The sequence below is a fragment of the Sciurus vulgaris genome (assembly GCF_902686455.1).
Source record: "Sciurus vulgaris genome assembly, chromosome: 9".
Lineage (NCBI taxonomy): Eukaryota > Metazoa > Chordata > Mammalia > Rodentia > Sciuridae > Sciurus > Sciurus vulgaris.
Genome location: NC_136469.1, coordinates 113,077,949 through 113,099,701, shown reverse-complemented (window position 1 = coordinate 113,099,701; position 21,753 = coordinate 113,077,949). Strand labels below are relative to the sequence as shown.

Genomic DNA, 21,753 nt, shown 5'->3' with positions numbered 1-21,753 from the left:
GAACCATCGCAGATGCTGCCACTCGCCACCCTTCGGAAAGACGACTGGAAAGGCTTCCCCTGCATCTCTCCTTTTCCCACCCTTGTTTTCAGGGAATCAAACTCAGGCATGCAGCTGTGGCTGCTATTTCACGTTCCACGCTTTGCCCCCAATTTCATTTCAGACTCAAACCTACAGATAAACCTCATCATGCAGAATGACACTGGACACTATTTTTATGTCCAGTAGATGGCTGTGTTCCAGCTGCTATTCTTGCAGTGAATAACAGTCTGAGAAAAGGCTTTCTCTGGCTCTGTTCACTCAGCACTCCCTGTGTGACCTGTCCCTGCTGAAGTGTATGTGTGTGTGAATGTGCTGAGCATGGGAGCCGAGGAGGGTCGGTGCTTGCAACTGAGCAAGGCATAATCAGCCTCCCTCCCAGCGCCAGCAAATAATAAGATCCCTTCGGAGTCCTTCCCTTCCACCGCGCTTCCTCAATCACCCTCACCTGCCCACCTGTGCAGCTTTCCAGTATCCCCAAGCAATCAACCCAAACAAAGCAAACACAGAGCAAAGAGGCTGAAAGAAAACAGGTTTCGGAGTCTGGAAGACATGAGCTCAAAAACGAACCCTTCCCTTTTCCACTTGTAACCTCGGGCAAGCCTCAGAAAAAAGATCACACAAGACCCCAATGGTTAAGAAACATTTCTACAGTTCCCACTACAAGCCAGGTGCTGAGGGTACACACCTGAATCAGGCACAGGCTCTGCTGTTGAGAAACTCACGACCTGGTAGTATACAGAGAAATGTGTGATAGGGCACGTGACGGATGGTATATGAGGAGGGAATGACTCATTTTTACAATGGCTGAGAGGGAAAAGCTGGCTTTCTGGGGTGGATGTGGAACTCTGATAAGACAATGTATCCACAGGACACTGGGCACATAACAACTGCTCAGAGTGTGAAGTTCTTTCCCTACAAGGAACCCTAGGAATTTAGAAGGGAAAACATTACATGTTTTGATGAGAGCAGTAAGAAACTGAAAAAGTCATTTGCTGCTGTGGTCAGAGGGTTATCAGGGCCAATTCAGCTACAGGAATTCAGCTAGGCATCAGTTTCTGTATTTATTTATTTATTATCTTTAAAAGATACTAATATAATAAATGCATATTATTACAAATAAGTGTGGGTGTCCTAGAATTAATACTGCAAATTTCAGCCAATATTCTAACTTTGCCTATAAAGACATCTAGTATAGTAGTCAACAAGTCCTTGACTCTTCTTTCGGTGGGCACCTATTTATTGACACTTTCTCTATGATACCAAGTAGCATACAAAACTGCCCTTGGAACAAGCTTACAAATGACTGGGAAATACAACGTGACTCCTCAGTATAACACAGGGCAGAACAGCATGCCACACTTATTCTCCTAAAATTTCCCTTTTCCCTTATTGAAAATGACATCTCATCATTTCTACAGCGGAGTTGTGCTAATGTAACGATTCTTTACCAGGAGAGCCAGCATTCAAACAAAGCTTGAATCCCCCTAGAAGATCTTCATTTCTAGAAAGTGCCAGCTCTATGTCCTTCGTAGTAGAAGCTAACAGAAAACCCTCAAGTTCATGGAGAGAACCTTTTTTCAATGATTGTAGCTGACTGCTGCATATTAAGTGCTGTCTCTAAAAGCTCTCTCACCTGTCAACCCCTTCCCTGTATCTGACATCCACAGCAGTGTTAACTGGGATCGCTCAAAAGACTAAACTGATCACTCCACTTGTCTATTTCCTTGTTTTTTTTTTTTGGTTTGTTTGTTTGTTTGTTTTTAATCTGTCTCTCAAGCTTCCCTCGAGGGGGAGGAAAAAAAAAGGCAAAGAGAGCAGACAGGGGGAAAGAACAAAACTTCTTGGGAGGAATTGTATACAGGAAACCAGGGGAAATTTGAAAGGAGAATTTTTGACCAGGGTGGAAGCAGATAGAGGCCTCTGTGGGTGAAGCAGTGGCTCGCTCAAACTCAAGGCAAGGCTGCCAGCAAGACTGGCCACCTCCAAACTGCCACTGGGTTTACGTGAATATGCACCAATCCTACTTGGATAACCTAGACTCGAGAACTTAGAAAACCCCCAAAGCCTGGAGTCTTTGCCTGACCTTTGGTAATTTTTAAAAGTCTTCCCAACCCATGGCAGTGATTCTAAATATGTACTCAAGGGAAAACAAATAAATAGTCACTTGTCTATGAAGACGTATAAACTTTCTTTATCCAGCCAATTTACCCAGTAGTTATTTAGTCAATTTACCCAGGAATCCTACTGGGTAAATCTTACAGTTTCCTCCACAGAAGCAGATGATTATAGTCGTGAGTCATTAAGTATTTACTGTGTCAGGCTGTTCTAAGCACTTTACATACATTGCCTCTAATCTTTTCAAACACCCTAGAAAATAGAACCATTCCCACTTTCAACACAAATGCAGAAATGGAGGTTAAGGAATTTGCACAAGACATGGCACAGCCACCAAGGGGCATGGCAGAATCCCCGCCCAAGACAGCCTTAACGCCAAAGTTTACCCTCTCCACTACAGACGGCCCCAACTCTGTGTTCTTACTCCTGGTTTTATTTAGTTTTTACTTTTAATACAATCCAAAGTGCTTTTAGATTGTATCCTTCTAATAGCCCACCATGTATGCAAATATATGACCACTGAAAACTCAAAACAAATACTTATAAATTCAAAATAAGCCTCCTCTCTTGTTTTGTTAAATTTCTCAAATTCTGCAAAGCAGAGACAATCAAGAGGTTTTTATCAGACCACCTTCAAAACTCTATTGAGCAAGCTGTTTTTGCTTAGTCTGGGGAATATACAATTGGTCTGGACCATAAAATCAAAATCAGACATTCTAGTAAAGCATAGCCTAGGAAACAAGTTACCTAAAATCAATGCCTCTTTAAATTCCCTTTCCTGAGCTGGGCGCAGAGGCACACACCTGTAATCCCAGTGACTCAGGAGGGCTGAGGCAGGAGGATCACAAGTTCCAGGCCAACATCAGCAACTTAGCAAGGCCCTAAGCAACTAAGCAACCCTGTATCAAAAATAAAAAAGTGCTGGGGATGAAACTCGGTGATAAAGTGCTCCTGAGTTCAATCTCTAGTACCTGCCCTGCTAACATTTTTTCTCTCCTGAAGATACTGATATTATTGGTAAACCTTAGGGATCCCTGTTAAGCAAACTATAGTATGCATTCTATTAAAAATTAAGTATGACAATTGATATAATAGTTTCTAACTACTAAAGAACATCAGGCACTTATACATGACATCTGAAAAGATACGTTTTAATTTATAACACGATGTATAAAATGATTGTGATTTGGTACCTTTACAAACTAGACAAAATGTCACCATTAACTTCCGATAAGTCTATACAACTTTGCTCTCACCTCTCTATGGCATGAATGTTTTACACCTTATGTTAACAGCAGATATCCAGTAAGTAGTTGTTGAATGAATACCTAAATAAAAGGCAAAGGGTAGGGGCTTTCTTGCCAATATTAGGAAAAAAAGACAAAAACGGACAATCCTTGTTTTTTTTTTTTTTAATTAGGTTGGGGACAGCTCAGTGGCTCAGTGATAAAACACTTGAGGCTCTGGGTTTGAGACCCAGTACTGCAAAATAAATAAATAGATAAATCAGGTGAAATTTAAGATCCATAGCATATAGATCTTTCTCAAGGCTTTTTATTTAAAATTCTTTAAATTTTTAGGTGTATGGAAATAGCTGAGAAGTTTTCCTACAGCGGACATGTGACTTCGCTGTTTCTTTACTCTTTTATTCCTGAAGACTATGAGGCAGCAGTTAAAACTTCAGGATCACATCTCCTGCAATCATTTCCCTCCATTGTTCCCAAACACAGTGAACTTTTATTAAAGCAAACAGCATATCATGCAACATCACAGTTGTTTGTGGACACATCAGTGACCGTAGTCACATTACACTGCTCTTAAGGCTCAGGATTGTGCTTTCACTTATTTGTGGACTGTTGTGCATGGTTCAATACAAGTTCCGGGAGTCAGTAATGTAAGTCACAGCTGGCCAAGAGCACTAGCAAGCACTCTGATGCTGTGAACGCCCTGCAAACCAAAAGATGTGCTTTATTCCTGTCTGTGGTCCCAGGGCTTAGAATAAACTTGAGAAATAATCATGAACTGAACTGCACATTAGCAACCATTTAGCTCAACCCTCATCTTCCGGTGGTGATATAGCTAGATATCTCTCAAGGTGACAAAGTTATTAGACAGTGGTAGAGTTAAGAACAAGTGTCAGATTTCCTTTCTTCTGATCCAAAGATCATACAAAGTTCATGATGAACTCTAAATCTATTCAAAATCAAGTGGGTACTGGGACAGATATTTTCTTTAACTCAAAAGCCCTCTAGTGTCTTCAGAACCAAGTCTCTTCAAAGATCCAATTCATTGGTTAAGCACTGCATTTTCATGGAAAGTTTCTTCCTCATCGAGTATGTGAGTTTTTCCAATTAGGTAAGGCCTTTTAATAACAAAATAACAAAGGTGAATAATAATACTCTAGTACCAGACTTTTAAGAAATCTTACACAGATAAATGAATCCTGAATGAATTCCATTTTTATGAAATTCTAAAATTAGCAAAACAAAGATATGATAGGGGGAATTTGCCCAGCACCACAAAAATAAATTAATTAATAATAAAAAAAATTTTTAAATAAGCTTTTATGAAATGTTTCAGGGGGAGTATCTCAATGTAGAATAATTTATTTATTTCATGGCTAGAGGAATGAATGGATGGGTAGATATATGACAAAGCAAATACAGCAGAATCTGGGTTTGGTATATGGATGTTCATTATAAAATTCAAATTACGGTTGAAATAATAAAATACTGATGAAAAAGTACTTAAAGCAAGCACACTCTGTAGTCCTTCTTTGGATTCTTAAGGAAGAAATGAACCACAAAAAATAAAATTAAGAAAATTTGGCAATAGATATACCAAGACATTATTATTTGTTTTACTAGGTATGATCACAATGTTGTAATTATACCTGAAATCTTTATATTTTTAAGGATGTACATTAAAATACTAGCGGTCAAAATAATATGACATCTGAGATTTGTTTTAAAGATTTAAATGAATCAGGTGTGGTGGCACATGCCTATAATCCCAGCAACTTGGGAGGTTAAGGGATAGCAAGTTCCAGGCCAGCCTCAGCAACTTGGTGAGACCCTGTCTTAAAATAAATAATAAAAAGGACTATGGATAAAGCTCAGCAGTTCAATCCCCAGGAATAAAACAAAACAAAACAAGACTTAAATGAATTGGCACAAGAGTTACACATGAAGCTGTGTAGCAAAATCTTAATAGCTATTGACCCCACATGATTGGTATAATGGAATCTGCATTTATTCCCTTTAAACTTCAAAGTATGTTTGCAGTTTTTGAAAAATGAAAGTGCTTCTGCTGTGAGTCTCACAAGGCACTGGTCAGGGTTGTGTTCCCAGCTGGAGGCTTAATTAAACTTTCAGGTTTAATTAGTAGGATGGCTGAATTCATTTCCTTGTAGCTGTATGGTGGAGGGACCCAGCTGCTCAGTGGTTGTTGGATAGAGGTCTTGGGTCCTAGAAACCACAGCAGTTGCCTGCCATGTGGCTCTTTCCACTGGCATTTCACATCATAGCTACTTCTCACTGGCCTGCTAAATTGGGGTCTTAAGAACAGACAGCAATGATGGGAGTCACATCCATTAACCTTTGCCATAAACTACAGGGTAGGCAGCAAGTCCCCAGTCTCCTGTAAGAGGAGATTATACAGGGAATCACACCAGGGGTGGAGATCACAGGCCATCTTGGAATTCTGTCCACTACAGACAGCTCCTGGGGACTCCAAGGGCTAGAGGCAGTAAGTGTGGATTTGAAGACAGGAAGTCCCATGTTTGCTCCTGTGTTACAGTTGTCCCCAGGTATCCAAGGGGAATTGGTTCCTCAACCCCCATGAATACCACACTAAGCAGATGCTCAAAGCCCTTATACAAAATGGCATATAATTTATACACATGCTCCCATATGTTAAATAATCTCTAGATTACTTATAGCACCAAATCAATGTAAATGCTATGTAAATAGTTGTTATATTGTTTAGGTGATAAAAAAATAATGTGAAATTAACAACTGAAATCAGTTAGTATATATTTAATATTAAGACTGCAAAGGTCAGAGAACTAGTCAAAGTTTTTAAATTTTTGAAATGTAAGCTTCTAGAATAGAGGTACACTTATATACCCATCTTTCATTAAAAGTACTTCTAGGATGCAGATTAGCTTTTTAAAATTAAACTGAACCTAATTTCAGTTATTACTATAAGTTTTAAAATTAAATTCTATAACTCCTTGGAATGAATCAGAAATTTCCAGGTCACACACGACTGCAGGTCTTAGAACCAATGGGTTATTCATATTATACGAGAGAGTATTCATTTGTTCATTCAATAAATGTATAACTAATGTTTCTCTTTTAAATACTCCATTGTAACATAATTATTACCTTCAATAAACATATTTTAATATAATGATGACATAAAAATTCAAAACACCTTCTAAGGGGAATCCCAAAGCTACTAGATATGCCTAAATAATTCAAACACATCTGCTCATGACATTAACAAATATAACCAATAAAATTTTCATCTGCTTGACCCTAAACAATTTAACTTAATTTTGTATTTAATGAACTGATTTAGGTCTGCGGAATGAACTGATTAAGTATCACCTTACTAGGATAACCACATAGCACATCAACCTCTGATTTACCAAATAGATGAATCTGAACCTAATTTACATCACCCAACAAAATAATTCTTTACTTTATAAAATGACCAAGCACCATGGTCATTTGTGCTTTGTCGATTCATTTAAAACTTGATTTACCAGATTTTAACCTTTAACCACAACGACTACTGTTCAATGACAGATCTATCACAGAAAACACTCTGATCCAAGCCATTCTTTGGTTTTAAATCATGTTTTTCACTCAGGTTTCACTCATTTCTGAATTTTAAGCTCAAGTTTTGAAGAAATGTCTGTAAGTCAATGTTTAAACTGGCCTCTGGCAATGATTATGTTCTTCATTAAATTCCACAATGTCAAAAAATAACTGCAATATAAAATAAGCAATGGCAGGTGACTGAAGTTTTAACTCAGGGTCCAAATGCTACCCAGAAGATCAGCTGATGGTTTCAGTTATTATGAAAAGGGAAGTAACACAGGGAAACACTTCTGGTTTTAATTGGAGTGTAATCAAAACTTAAACTTCATCACTAAAATTTGGGGCTATACCTTATGTAAAACATGAAGATAAAGGTTAAAATGAAGGTAGGATGGCAAAGAAGATGTGGAAAATGTCAAGAAGGGTGTATGAGAAACCAGTTGAGGCTCTGCTGCTTACAGTTGTAACCACAGGGGGTAGAAGGATACATAGTCCATACTTCACAGTCAGTTCGTGGAAACCAGTATGGAGGTCAGTCCTGCGTGATAGAAATTTCTGCAATAATAAAAACATTCTGAATCTGCACTATCCAATACAGTAGCCACCAAGCAAGCGTTGCAGAGGACTTTCACATGTGCTTAGTGCAAATAAGGACCTGAATTATTTACTTCACTTAAAATTTTACTTAATTAGATACATAGGTACACTGGACACTGCTATTGGGAACCACATTGGACAACAGAGATCTAGGTTATGGGCTAGCCGTGGACAGAAAAAGAAGAGATTCTGGGCAGAATTAGACTACTTAGTCTTGAAATGCTGCCCCTACTGTGGAAGAAGAGCTAATCTCATCAATGCATTTCTGTTCCCATGGTGAGGAGAAGACTCCAATACTATTTAATACACTATTAAAATGTTCAGTTGACTTTTCTCAAACTTCAATAGATGTTCAGATGAGTCAAATAAACCTCAGTAACTCAAATCATCTTTTCTCAGTCTTTTAGATCTTCTTGACCGTAACATTAACCCATACGATCACCCCCGCCCACTACATACATGCATACCAGCACTACAAGCCCCACAGTGAACTCCCAGCATACACACGAACTCAGTCACTACCTCCTGCTTCCCTCTCGCTCAAGTCTCCATCCATGTCAGGCACTATGGCAGTGGCACACACCTATAATCCCAGGAACTGGGGAGGTTAAAGCAGGAAAACTGCAAATTTGAGGCAAGGCCAAGTGACCTGTGGAATCTTGTTTCAAAATAAAAAAAATAAATAAAAAGAGCTGGGGGTGTAGCTTAGTGGTAGAGCACCCCTGGGTTCAACCCCAGTATGGGGGTGGAGGTGGGATGGAGGAGTCTCCATTCATGTGGGCTTGAGCACCAACATGGTCTACAGCAAAACCCTTGATGCTGGTCAGTCAGCTCATGGAAATGAGTTTACATCAAGGTCAAGTTTGGGCATTTTATAACTTTCTGATATAAAATTTGAAGCAGGTGTGACTCCCTCACTTCTTGGGTTGCCAGGGTGGGTATGTCACATTGGGTAAATCACCTGCTGTATTGTAATCATGTTGACACATTTCCCATGGCAAATCTGATATGTCCTTGTTACTTTGTCCTGAAAAAGAAGTACAGAACTTCATTCCATCAGCCTGGTCTGAATTGCGGGGAAGTTAAGCATGAAGGAGGAAGTGAACCCAACTCTCTGAGTGGCTGAGGAATGTTTTTACCCAGCTAAGACAAGGTTTTCCCATTTCTCTGGTGGGGAGGCTTGAGAAGGGTGGAGAGGGGGCAGGGAGAGAAACCAAGGACTGCTTGTGATTCAGAAACCCTTCGATGACAGAGAACTTGAAAACAGCAGAATTTGTTAAGCCTGGACATAGGGTGGTGTTTCATCCTGGACTCAGAGCCGATGGCAAAAATCTGACATTTCAATCTTCCCTTTCCTTTCACTCCCTGTCTTTGAAGCAAACACTACAAAGACTTGAAATCAGAACCTAAAGCTGAGAGGGAAGAACAAATGTGATAGAGGAGAGAGAGGAGTCTGCCTCAGGGGGAATGCTGCACACACAGTCGTCTCGAAGCAGAAGACAGCTAGAGAGGTCTGGACATCACAGATTATCAGCTGCAGGTAATGGGCAATGGGAAGAGAAGAAACTCTCCTTATTCAGGAAGTTGGCTTGCAGGTTTGCCTCTGAGGGAAGAGGAGAGAGGAAGAGACACAGGGGGGACAAATAATGCCAGTCCAGAAAAGAATCAGATGATTCAAGAATTTAAAAAGTGATAAACAACTGGAAGGTCAAAAATCTGCCCATGGACACTGTTCTCGTGTTTATTGTCATTATCTAGTAGATTTGCCAGCAGGAGATTTTCAATGATGTTGGTAATTTTTAGAAATAGCATGCATTATAGGGGCTGGAGTTGTGGCTCAGTGGTGGAGTGCTTGCCAGGCATATGTGAGGCCCTGGGTGCGATACTCAGCACCACATATAAATAAATAAAATAAAAAATCTATTGACAACAACAACAAAATTTAAATAATACTAAAAATCTGTGCTAGCCATGAAAAACATGAAAAGCCTAAAGGGGAGAGGGAGGTAACATTCTCTCTCTCTCCTTCTCCCTCTCTCTCTCACACACACACACACACACACACACACACACACACACACACAGGGTTATAGCTAAAAGTTTCTTACTAAAAATCATAGGGAGGCAGAAGAGAAGATGAGCTGGAAACCAGGATTATGTGTGGGTGATACTGAAGACTGAACCCAGGGCCTACGCACACTAGGCAAGCACTCTACCACTGAGCTACATCTCCAGCCTGTTTTTAAATCTTATTTGAGACAGGGTTCCACTGAGTTGCCAAAACTGACTTTGAATGTGCCACATCTGTATATGGAAACCGCTTGATTCCACTTCTGCTGCTACCTAAAGACGGCTCTTTGGTACAGGAAAAAAATGACTCAGAGTCATAATAAGGTCTTAAATGTCTCTCTTCAATTTTCCTTCACAAAAACCCTGAGAGTTAAAGAGATCTTGGGGATCACCTGGCCAGTATCCTGCCCAAGGAGCTGTCCTTTTTCTAGCACCCCCAAATAAGAAGTCACTAACCTTGCTAATGGAAGGGCCCCTCTGCAGCCAAAATTTGACCCCATGGCAACCTAGCCTGGTTTCCTCATAGCTCTAAAAAAGTAAAAAACCAATTTTAAAACCAAATCTCACCTAGTACATGTCTTTATCCAGTTGTGAAGAAAGCACCCAGTTGTTAGGAGGGTAAGTTGAAGTAAGTCAAGATTGTCAACCATTTGTTCAAGGCCTCTTTGCCTTGACCCTGATCATCATTTAGGATCACTGAAAGACATGGTTATTTGGTGGCAGAAGGATGGCATGGCAAACTGAATGCACTTTGGGTCAAATTAATTTGTGTGTGAAGGGAGGTACCGGCATTTACTAAGCTGCGTGGCTTTGTGCAAGGCATCTGACCTCTCGGTGGCGCAGGCTGTTCACTTTCAAAAATAGGTTAATGATTCCCAGCCAGCAGAGCTGTATGAGGATTGGGAATGATATACATAAAGTGCTTGGTGTCATTCTTGCCACATAGTAAGTGCACGATAAGATAGTGTGATTTGAGAAGCCATCATAGACCACTGTTGCTGAAGGAGCTGTATTTAATGACTGACACAGGTCACCAGACGCTGTGAGTGGCAGTGGCGATCTGTGGGAAAAGCTGGGCCCCATGGAGGCAGAAACCTAGGTCCTTTGCTAACTATATGTGTGACCTGGGCCTCTCTGTTTCAACTTTCTCACGTACTAAATGGACATATTTAACAACCCTGTGGAGAAAAAAGGTAAACATGAAAATTATTTGAGAGAGAATTTTTTAAAAAGTATACAAAATATTGTTCCTAGGGTTGTTCATAAAGTTAAAAAGAATCCATTCAGCCTTTGATGACTGCTTCCAAGCAATGGCCTATGCAAGAGACTTTCTACCAACTGCAAAAATAATAAAGGCTTTGTCGCAGAGAATGTGGGCACCTCTTGCTCTTTCTAGAAGTGACTAGACAGAGCGTGGCCAAAATAGCCCATCTGACATTGCTGAAATGATGATTTGGCTGCACGTGTTTTATCATATTAATGCAATGTTAAAAAATGACCTCTTTAATTTGCAATTAGAAAAAATATTGAGAGGGTGTGCTCGTTTTTGTTTTTCTAAATGAAGGACATTCTGCCCAAGTGTCTGGTAACTTTTTTATAGTATGTATTTGCAATTATATGTCTTTGTAAGATGCAAAATCAAGGAAGGGAAGATTGGAAAAGAAATTTAGAAACTTCAGGCCCTCAGCCCCATCCCGAACTCTGTTCACTTTCGAGACATTTGGTTGAGGCAGAGAATCTGACAGTCACGGGGTCACCATACAGCATCTTCTGTGAATTCTCATTTTAAGTATTTTCTCAAATTCCACTTTAAAACATATGGCCTTTGACTCCCTGGAAACTTCTTGGCAATTAGGACTTGAAATTTACCTAACTTCCTTATGGCAGTTAAATATTTCTTTATGCATGCATTCTATTTATTTTTTGCAGTACTGAGAATTAAACCCAGGGCCTCACACATGCTGGGCAAGCACTCTACCGCTGAGCTACATTCCCAGCTCTGTGCATCCATATTAAAACCTGGTCTTAAAAAATAAAAAAAAAGAAAGAAAACTGCTAAATATTGCTAGATTTTAGAATATACCATGTGAAAAATAAAATTTCATAAGGAAAGAAAAGAAAAAGAGAAAGAGCTTACTTTCAAAACAAATTTTGAAAGGAAAGAGAAAGTCAGGTCAATGGTGTCTTTCATAGAAAATATAAGCATCTGTACTGTAACATAAAAGCTAAGTCAGGCTAAGAAGGTAGCTCAGTGGTAGAGCTACCACTGGGTAGAGTGGGTTTGATCCCCAATGCAGCCGCATCCCTCGGGGAAAAAAAGCCGAGTCTTAGGAAATGGAGGTGGCATAGCTCCAACAAACTTGGGATCATCTTTGCCAGGACAGGATTGCTCTCTGGTATAACTAACAACTTCATGTTCAGTTCAGCCCAACTGTGAAGTCATGAAGCTTTTCTCAGGCTGTTTCCTCAAGTGCAAAACAGTGGCAGTAGCCTCCAGGGGCGACTGTTTCAGTTAAATAAATGGCCTTTGTAGAGCACTTGGCAAACACACTCCCAGAAGCAGACTCCCCTCCTTCTGCCCTTTCAGATGATAACATTTCCATCCCACCCTTTATGAGGTCACTTAACTTTAAAGAACTGGCACAGTATAGGGAATGATTTTCAGCTCACGTTTTTGATTCCTGAAAATTTCTTATGTTGTGGTCTGTTCTTACAAACAAGAACCATGCAGCCACCAAAGAAATAATTATATCTACATAAAACCAAGTGGCTAACCACCAGAGACACGACTGTCGAGGGAAAAAAGGCAGATTGGAGAGAGCACACACTGTAGGATTCCTTTTTACAAAGTTCATGAATAACCAAAGCTAAACTATGGTGACAGAAGGTAGAATAAAGGCTACCTTGGGGAGGAAGGAGGGTAGACCAGGAGGAGAGGCAACACCAGAGCGTTCTGTGCCGGTGACAGCATTCTATACCTTGATCTGAGTGGTGTTACATAGATGCACGTATATGCACAAACTCACCGAGATGTATATTTCAGAGTTATGTATGTTATACTTCAATAAATGTTTAAAAATATTTTCAAAGCATTTATTTGGTTTTCTCTGATGCTTTCTTCCAGTTTCTTTGAAAAATATATGAATGATAAATTGATTCACCAATGACTGATAATTGTAGGAATTGTATATGAAATTTTCCAAATAAATCAATTGACCCATTTAGGCAAAAAACAAAACAAAACCAAAAACAACAAAAATACTATTACTTTCTAGGATGAAAATATTTCTCCACTGATTTGTGTGCCTCACTATCATTTTCAACAGAAGCTATAGGGCACATTCTTCTTGGTGAACCAAGGTAATCCTCAGAAACATACACGGTCAAGCTCAGTTGAAGTGGAGCAAAAACTTCCAGGGTCATTACTTCAAGTCTAGATGATTGTGGCTATTGTGCCCCTTTACGCTATTTCTCACTGGTACATGCCTGCCTGTAGCCATCCCAGACCTTCTCGTTTGTTTTCTTTCATTTATCCATCTATTGTACATTAGTGAATGTACTTTTTTTATTTTTTTTTTTGAGTACTTAGCGTGTGCTAAGCATTAGAGACATGGTGGTGAATAAGACAACACAATCCATGAGCAGCTAAGGGAACTTATATTTTATTCTAGGAAGCAAGTATAAAAGCAATGTGATGTGTATCTTAAAGTATAGGACCTAATTTAGGGGCAGGAAGGTCGTTTTGAGGAAGTGGTATTAAAGAACCTAAACTAGAATGAGCCCTTAATCAGTTTAGAATGAGCCCTTAATAAGTATTTACTAAAGAATGAATGAATGAATGAATGAATGAATGAATGAATGGTCATTAGCCTGGCAAAGAAGAGAAGCAAGAGTTCTGCTTTGTTATGCACTGGAGATGAAGAAATGTAAATGAAAATGTCTAAACAATGGCAGATGTGGCTCGCACCTATCATCCCGGTGCTTGGAGAGGCTGAGGCAGAAGGATGGCAAGTTTCAGCCCAGACTCAGCAATTTAGTGAGGGCTGGGAATGTAGTTCAGTGGTTCAATTCCTAATACCACAAAATAAATTAATTAATTAATTTAAAAAAGATGTCTACACTAATACACTAAGGCTCAATAAGTGCTAGATAAGGCACTGATAGAATTCAGTGTCAATTTTGGCTGCTGAGAGGAAGGAGGTTCCTGCCTTACTTAAGCTCTTGAGTTGCTGGACAAGTGAAGGAATGTCAGTAATCACTTGGTTAATCTATACATACTTGGTTTTTATTTTACCCTACAAAATCACCAGCAGCCTCCAATGGCCCAAGTCTCTAGGAAGAGTCCTCAGGTTGCTGGCATAGTTCTGATCCCAGATTTCCTGAATGTGACCTTTCTAGCAGTCACCACATTCACCTTGAAAGGCTGTCACCCACCCATGCCTTAATAGAGCCATGACAGTTCTGTCTGGAAAAGACAAAGCAGGCTAGCCTCCTTGGGCATCACTTCTTGTTGCAAAATGTCACTTTATATGGGGCCCACTATTGTCCTCAGAGATTTTACCTTCATGGTATTTTACAAATCAAGAATAACTAGTAGTCTAAAGGACATATGGACATGTAACAACAACCCTTGTAGAGAGAAGTTACTCAATATATACCTTGTAAAGCCAACCTGACATAAAAGCATTATTATTGTCTCTTATTTAATAGCAGTAAAGTTAAAATGCCAGAGATGTGGGCCAAGTTATTCAGGGCTTAATTTAATGCACGATTTGATCATCAACAAATTACTATGAAACTGTACTGACCCCTGACGAGAGTTGTGCATGTAACCTTCAGTGATCTTACTCGATTACAATTCTGCACAGACCTGTTGAATTTAAAATCTGGAAAAACCAAATGAAGGGACTGCACAAAATGAAGACTTCCTAACGAAATAGAGGTAAAGTAAGAAATGAGACTATCTAGAAATGGTTTGTTTTTATATTTTCCCCCAGAGTCTTTCTGTTCCTCTAATACAATGTTCAGACAACACCAATGAACTTGAGAGAGTGTGGTAGGAATACGTAAGCCCTTCCACGGATGGGGTCTGCATTTTGGATTAATGTGCTCTCACAGAAGGTCAAAAGCTTCACAACTGCTTGAGCAATCTAAATGCATCTATGTGACAGGGAAGTTTGCATATCCTTGTTTTGAAATCTTAAGAGAGGTAAGAAAAGGTTAATCCACCTGTCGAAAAGTTACATAAACTTTCAGTGGTCAAGGTAGCAAAATGGCTCATTGCTAAACTCATTTCAGTTTTGCACATAAAAAGACATCAAATCCGCCCTCCCCCCTGTGAACTCCTCCAGGGTTGTTAGATCGAGTCGTATTTGCCTAAATACACAAAGCCAAACCAGAAGGTTTTCCCATGGGGGACACTTCCTCTAATTTTGAAACAGATCATTTCTCCCAGCCATTGTACAATTGGCAATTTGTCAGAAGACCCTTGCCAGTGTCACCAGGTAAAAATGGATTCACATCCCCTTCCTTCATAATCAACAGGCTCTTCAAACATTAGCACCTTCTTCATGCCCACGTCTGCCACAGTAAACAGACCAAATGTTCCATATGCTCCTGCTCTTTCATACAAGTATAAGCACCTTTCCCCAAGAACTGTTGGTTACAGAAACCTTATGGAGCTACTGTTTCTAGATTTTCCTACTTACTGTTTGGGCTTTAGCTACTAATAACATGGTCACAGGTACCCACGTCCAGCCTATCACTATTACGATCGATCAAATGTAAACAGCTGACTAAGGTTCTAGCTTTATCACGTATGCTCATATTTTTTACCAAAAAAAAAAAAAAAAAGTTAGAATGCAAAGACTTAACATTTCCGAGAATATTTATTCATTAGTTTCTCCAAAAACCAACACCAGGGTATAAAAACCACTCTCAAGTCACTCTGTGGTAGAAACACAGATTTGTTAAGAAGTCGTCCTTCAAGCTGACCTTCAATTTGTTGCTATCTTGTCTAGATTTAACAGGTGGGAGAGGGGTGGGGGTAGAAAGTTTAAAAGTATTTTCATGAAACCAGAGCCACCATTTAGCAAAACCTTTAAAAGGAATGAGTCACCGGGCATATGCAGGTGCAGCGCCCAAGGTGATACTTGGCCTCCTAGAGCCGAGCACCTGGCTCCCAATTCCTTGCTGAAGCAAATGCTAGCCTCTGATTCTGTCCCTGGTAAAACCTAAGCACAGGTAGACTTTACCTCACTCTCCATGACATACACGTCCCTCTAGTAAAACCGAAAACGTTTGCTGGAAACTCAAGATTACAATTCTCCAGGGACTCGGAGCCACTGGGAAACAGAATTTGCCAAGAAACTCCTTCTGCCTCCGGCCCCACTTTCACCCCTCACCATCCCTGTCCCTTCAGGAAAAGAGTCCGAATCTTATGTAGCCTGAGATTTTAAATATTAATAAATATTAAAGTATGAAACGAGTACCTGCCAAACACCTGGCGCGCTCTTTCCCCTGATCGCTCTCTCCTCCCACGCTCTGGCAACGGAATGCCCTTCAAAACCATGGCTCAGTGCTTTTGGTAAATGTTTTACGAGACACTAAACAGCCTTGTGTCCCACCCTCAGAGCAAACACCATTGAGAGAACACAATATAATGGTCCCAAAGATATCATGCGATGTACAATAATGTCAGTGAACAAGCGGGCTCTATTTCCACACTTTCTTTTAGGGGGGGAAAAAAATCCCAAATTTGCAGAGGGTGGGGAGGAAGCTAGCCAGAAGGGCTTCTAGAAATATACCTTAACATAAGAGCATGAGGGCTCTTTTTTGTTTTGTTTTGAAAGTGGCATTAGGATAAGTTCATTGTTCTAATCTCAAGCAAGTCTTGGCTTGCTAAACTGAAAAAGGTGTCAAAGGCAAAGTTAATAAAGGGTGGGATTCAGTGGTAAGTCCACAGACAGTAGCAACTGGACACTGACCACATCCAGTATTTCCAGTTATCAGAAGAAAGGGCAGCTTGAAAAGTTTTTCAGAAACCATCTTGTACAATAACAAAATGTACTCCCCTTTTTCCATATCCCTCAAGTTAGTCACAGTTAAAAACCAACTGCCGCGAACCAGAAGTTTTGCATTCCATTCAAGTTAACAATTACAACTGGAGGATAACAGAAACTTGCTGGCACCCAACTATTAGCATACCCAGAATGTCAGGTGCTTCTCTATACCACCAGGGTTAAACAGGTCAAGAGAGGGAACCCACAGCTTGTCTGCCTGGTTTTAGAGAAAGGACTTAGAGATGGCTGAGGTCCAGAGCCCGTGTGGGCAGCGTGCACCTACCTGTTCCTGGAGCCACAGGTGGGCCAGTCTGAGAAATGAGAAAATAGAATTATTTTGTTACCGACAAGCCTGCTCACTACAAGGAGACCAAGGTCATGTAGAGAAAAAGCAAGAGTTTGTTTTGGCTTTGGAATCACACCCAGAGACGCTTAGGTAAATAAGAAAACCCATGCCCTCGTCTCCACCCCTACCTCAGTCCCTAAGAGCACTCGGAATTCTGCATTTCATACCTTTAAGATGCCCGGTGGGGTGGAAAGGAAGCTGAGATCATGGTTTTTCTATACTCCCAGCTTTGTGACCTTGAGCAAGTACCTCCACCTCTCTGAGCCTATTTCCTCATCTCCAAGATAAAATTAAAAAAAAAAAAAAATATATATATATATATATATATATCTAGAGCCATGGAAGATTATCTCAGAGAACTGACGACTCTCCAACTCTGAGCACAGAGCGCCTCTTTCATCCTTGAACCAGGGCTGTTGCAACTGCTGAGCACCCCTACCTCACATTCACGGTCCCGGCTTCTCAGTTTCCATTTCCTCAAGTTACAGAAGTTTCAGGTTAGTTCTGTGACTAAGGGCAATTGACTTCACTCTTCTTGATCTGACTGACTAATCTGTTTGGGTGGGTATCACAAATGACCATTTATCGGCCTGCTGAGGGGTGTGGTGACAGCGGGGCCAGCCCCAGGCTGTCATCTCTTCTGGCTTACACAAGTCTCCTCATCTTGCCCTCTAACACAACTAGCTAACCTGCCTTTTACACTCCCTCCTGGTCTCGCCCTCCCCTTCCTTCCGTCTCTTTTTTTCCTTCCTTGCTTCCCCGAGAGACACGATGGGAAGGTGGTGGAGGGTGATTTTCCTCCTCCTTCCATTTCTTCTAGTGTTTTAAGTGACTTATCAAAAGCGCCCAGGGCAGGAGTTTAGAGGGCGTGATTATTAGCCCGATTCTACAGGAGAGAGGACTTAGAGACAGATTTGCAACAGGTGCAAGGTCGCAGAGCCATTGCCCACAGGACTGGCCCTGAACCTGGGTTTTCCCTGACAGGCCAGGACTTCCCAGCTGCCTTTCAAGGCTAGACCAGCTCCTCACTGCTGGATGCACCTCTTCTCAGTGCCACAAGTCCTGCCTCGGATGATCTGCTCTCCTTGCCAAGTGCGGTGCATTTCCTCCAGGATCCTTCCCATCTCCTTCCTTCCTCCCCCTGGGCGGTCCAAACTTTTACTCTAATTTTTGGGTCTAGCTCCACCTCTAGAACCCTCCTCCTCCAGGAAAAGGAGCGAATCGCGAAGTGACAAGCCTGATGGTGGGGCACGACCACACCTTTGCAGGGGTCTCTCCGAGGTGTGACTCTCTGGGCACACACCTCATTCCACTCAGGCTCTGGCATGTTCCACAACTTTCCTGACCACCACAGAATCCCCCCGACCTTGGTTTGGAGGCCAGTGCCTTACCATGGAGGAATATGCTCAAGTTCTGAAGAATAAAATTTGAAGACGCAACATCAGAATCCAAAGCAGAGCCTGGGTGGAGTAAATTCCAGTATAAACTAAAGCCAGACTTGGGGGTTGTACTGTCACTTCTTTGCCCCCCACTTTTTTTTTTAAACAAAAAAGTTAATTACAAAGACAAGACAGTAAATGAACTAACATCCAATCACACAAAAAAAACCAGCATCATCTCTTAGGTGTCAGGATTACCATGTACTGGAAACACAAGGCCTCATTTAGTTCAATCAGACAGATGAGGAGGCAGAGACAGAGGAGGCTGCCTGAGCACACAGCTGATGCGATGGCAGAGTCCCTGCTCTCTGCCTAAGTCACACCTCCCTTGCACCCTGGGGCCTACTCACCCTAGGAATGTGTCTACCGCCTATGTCAAGGTGCACTTGCATCCATTTTCTGCTCCTCTGGGATCAGAACCCATTTGGCCCTGTTCTTCCTCACGCCTGCGCCTGGGCCTCTTCACCCTCCATTCCCTGACCTCCACCATCTATTCTGTTCAAAGCTACTGACAAACTCTATTACTGGGGCTATTATGTGACCACAAAGTCCAGCCAAATAGCATGGGATGCCCCACCTCAGATCAACTTTTTTGATCATTTTTTCTGTTGACCCAAATTTGATATTTGGCTTTCAACCTCGTAGGCTGTTTCTGTGTTCCACCCAGCGCTTGGTCAGCTACTGTACTCAAAGATGACATCATGCTGTTCAGAGACTGAAGTCTGTGTTCCTGAAAAAGAATTGTGACTCTTGCCTGATAGAAATGCTTTATAACATTTCCTGGAGGCTAGGGGTGTAGTTCAGTGGTAGAGCGCTTGCTAAGCATGCATGAAGCTCTGGGTTCAATCCCCAGAACTGCAAAACCAAAAACAAAACAATCCTAAACATGTCAGGGGAAAAACATGCTGGGATGTAACTCCGTGACAGAGTGGTTGCCTGAGGTGTGCCAGGCCCTGGGCTTTGATCCTCAGCACCTCGGAAAAAAAAAAAATTCCCTGTAACAATATTTCCCACCTCTGGTCAGCAATTCTAAGTTCAGTTTTCGGACCATTGTCTTTGGTATGCTAATGTGCAGCTGTAACCCTAGAATTTTCAACTACAGAGCTCTGATAGAGCAGAATAATTAACCTCTGGAAATCACTGCTCTATCGCCCTAGGACTACTCTAAAGCATCTATCAGCTTTAGGGGTTCAGTTCCACCTGGTGATCTGGGAAGCTACTTGCCTACAGAAAGATTTCAGATTCTGAAAGGGGATTTGAGCTCCCTTGCACACTAGAGAACAGGAGAAAGGATAGGCAGAGCTGGAATCTGGAGCATCTAAGCTTCCCAGAAGCTCCAAAGGCCCTGGAACTCCTGTGGATCACTCAAGTCCTTTCAGTTCTCTGGAGAATGGGTCAAAGAGTATCATGAGTGTGACCTCAGAAATTGTTCATTGCCCAGCCAGGCTCAACCCAGACCCCAAAGACAGTCCCAGCAGCCCCTGGAATAGGTGAGGGTAGCACATGATAAATCTACACTGTCCAGTGCCGCCCTTTGCTGGGACATCATCTTTTAGACCAGCAGTTCTCAAAGTGAGGTGCCCGGAACCCTGGAATATCACCAGGACTCTCAATACTAACATATCTGTCCTTTTTTTTTGGTGGTGGTGCTGGGGATTGAACCCAGGGCCTTGTGTCTGCTAGGCAAGCACTCTACCAACTGAGCCACATCCCCAGCCCCCCATATCTGCCTGTTCACTACATTGACATTTACACTAGTGATAGAAAGGCAATGCTGGGCAAATCTGCTGGCACTGTACAAAGCAGTGCCACCCGGTGTTCTAGGAGTCATGGCATTTTTCATTACGAGACACTCGAGGTTCCCCCCAGCACAGGGGACTGAGCCCAGGGTACCCTGTCACTCAGTTACCTCCCCAACTCCTTTTTACTTTTTTTCTTTTTTTATTTTTGATACAGGGTCTCACTAAATTGCCAGGGCTTAGCCTTGAACTTTATATCCTCCTGCCTTAGCCTGCTGAGTCTCTAGGACTATAAAAAAAGTTGTTTTTGTTTGTTAGTTTGTTTTTGGTAGTTTCCTTAAGAATCTATTTAAGGGCTGGTGATGTATGAGTAGAGGGCTTGCCTAGCACATAGGAGGCCCTGGGTTTGATCCTCAGCAACTCTCCCCTCAAAATAACTTATTTAATTAAAAAAGTAAAGTATTAATTTTATTAAATCTCAACTTTTAAGTATAAAGTACAATACAGTGCTTCTACTGTGGACCAAATTATGACAGCTGTCTCAGGAGAATCACTTGATTGAGCTGCAGTGGAACCAACCCCTTTTGTGACCTGGAACATCATCTGTACTTGGAAGAGTGGACCATGGTTATTCAGCCCTGGATATTTGTCAGACATTTTCTAGAAAATGAAAGAAGTGAGCCTGTCACTTCAAAGAACATGACTCTTGGTATTTGTTTTCAATAAGCAATTCCAGCTTTCAAATAAAGTAAAAATTGGGAGGGGGGCTTGCCTTGACCACCATGAGCTTGACAGCTTGCCATTAAAGACTTCTCTGATGAGATCAGTTCTGATATTAGCATATTTTAACATCGTACTGTATAATGGAATGTGTCAATATTTGGAAGATCTTTCAGAACTCAACGAATCAGTATTTTTCAAATGACCAATGCATGATGCTACAGAATCATATGTGTAAAAGATTCATTCAAAAACAAGATAAGCCAAGGATTTTAATGTAACAAAACATGAAAAATTTATTGATACGAATAGAGATTGCATACTATATAACTGCCCTTTAAGAAACTACCCCTTGTAGAATCTGGCTTTAGTAGCAAAAAAGAATGTTAACAATTATCAGAAAAGATTACTAAAACACCCCTCCCTTTTCCAACCACACATCTTGCGAGGCTGAATTTTCTCTATATACTTCAGTGAAAAAACGTACCTCAACAGACTGAAGCAGGAACAAATACAATAATACAGTGGAATTCTAGCAAAGTCATCATTAAAGAGATGTGCAAAACATAAACAATACACTCTTCTCATGATCTATTCTTCCTGGAAATAGTTTTCATTAAAAATGTCATTTATGTTAATGTATAAGTTAACTTGTTATTTTAAAGGAATAAATAGATATTTTTAATTTCTTTAAAAGAAATTAAAGCAATAAATATCAACAGATACAACCCACATAAGTATGTTTGATTCCTTAATAACTTTTAAGAACATAAAGATAAGAATGGCCAGATTTAG

The 21,753-nt window shown here is 40.9% G+C and overlaps 1 protein-coding gene and 1 long non-coding RNA gene across 12 annotated transcripts in view; both read right to left on the bottom strand.

Moving 5' to 3' along the window:
* Window positions 1-21,753, bottom strand: part of RBM47 (RNA binding motif protein 47) — a 162,931-nt gene that overhangs the window by 59,344 nt on the left and 81,834 nt on the right. Inside the window, exons 1-2 of one of the 11 annotated variants that reach the window (XM_079152855.1) lie at window positions 16,145-16,965; window positions 7,446-7,524 (exon numbers count right to left, since the gene is read on the bottom strand). The exons of 7 other annotated variants lie outside the window; for them this stretch is intronic. The gene's annotated coding sequence lies outside the window, so the exon portion shown is untranslated. Of the gene's footprint in view, window positions 1-7,445; window positions 7,525-16,144; window positions 16,966-16,997; window positions 17,160-17,227; window positions 17,342-21,753 lie in introns of those variants that run through there. 3 more of the 11 variants (XM_079152856.1, XM_079152846.1, XM_079152852.1) reach the window with 3 other exon arrangements.
* LOC306669065 overlaps window positions 1-21,753 on the bottom strand; it is a 512,353-nt gene that overhangs the window by 409,575 nt on the left and 81,025 nt on the right. The gene's annotated exons all lie outside the window — the stretch shown is intronic.